Here is an 818-nt window from a genome sequence, read left to right as displayed (position 1 = left end):
AAACTGAGGAAAGACATTTCCACGATTGTTCAAGATGACAACGAGACTCTCTTTGAATACTGGGAGTGCTTCAATAATCTTCTGAAAGCATGCCCCCACCACAGAATTGATAAGATAGTGTTACTTAGCTATATCACACAGGGCATGAGGCCTTAAGATAAGACCACATTGGAAAGTGCTAGCAATGGGTCTATGAAGAAGTACAAGACCACTGACGAGGCATGGCAATTGATCAGTGACTTAGCTGAATCTACTAGGAACCACAGGCAGAAACAAGGCCATTCAAAAGCCGTTGCAGAAGTATCCTCTAGCAGAGAGACTACTGCTCTAGCTCAGAGTATCTGTGAAATGACCAACTTGCTAAAGCATATGCAATTGAATCAACAACAAGTTCAGCAAGCTCAACCTTCTCCAGCACAGCAAAGCCAACAGTTAGTCCCACAGAGAGTCTACAGAATTTGTGTTGATTATAGCCATTATACTAATGAATGCCCGCAGCTCCAGCAAGAAGACAACATGGTGGCATCCACTCATAACTTCTATGACCGCCCCAACCAGGGGTACAATCAAGGTGGAAATCATAACCATGGATGGCAGGACAATTCTAACCAGAATTGGAAGGACAACAATAACAGAGGAGGCAGAGACAATCAGGGAAATCAGAGGTGGAATAATAACAACAACAGGCAGCAGAACCAACCTTATAGAGCACCTCACCTGAGGCAATCCCAAGGACCACAGAATACCCAACAGCAGCCCTCTCAAATTACTTATCCTTCTTCATCTCCTAATGATGAGTTACTACAATCTATTGATAG

The 818-nt window shown here is 43.5% G+C and overlaps 1 non-coding gene across 1 annotated transcript; it reads right to left on the bottom strand.

Annotated features, from left to right (window-relative positions):
- LOC148571058 (small nucleolar RNA R71) lies at positions 1 to 107 on the bottom strand. Its single transcript, XR_015908536.1, has one exon. It is a non-coding gene; the product is annotated as a small nucleolar RNA R71 (small nucleolar RNA).
- Between the last annotated feature and the right edge of the window lie 711 nt (positions 108 to 818).

Source organism: Arachis ipaensis, chromosome B3 (assembly GCF_059453495.1).
Source record: "Arachis ipaensis isolate K30076 ecotype BB chromosome B3, ASM5945349v1, whole genome shotgun sequence".
In the NCBI taxonomy this organism is placed as follows: domain Eukaryota; kingdom Viridiplantae; phylum Streptophyta; class Magnoliopsida; order Fabales; family Fabaceae; genus Arachis; species Arachis ipaensis.
The sequence above is the reverse complement of the archived record's forward strand: the minus strand, read 5'-3'. Positions and strand labels throughout refer to the sequence as shown.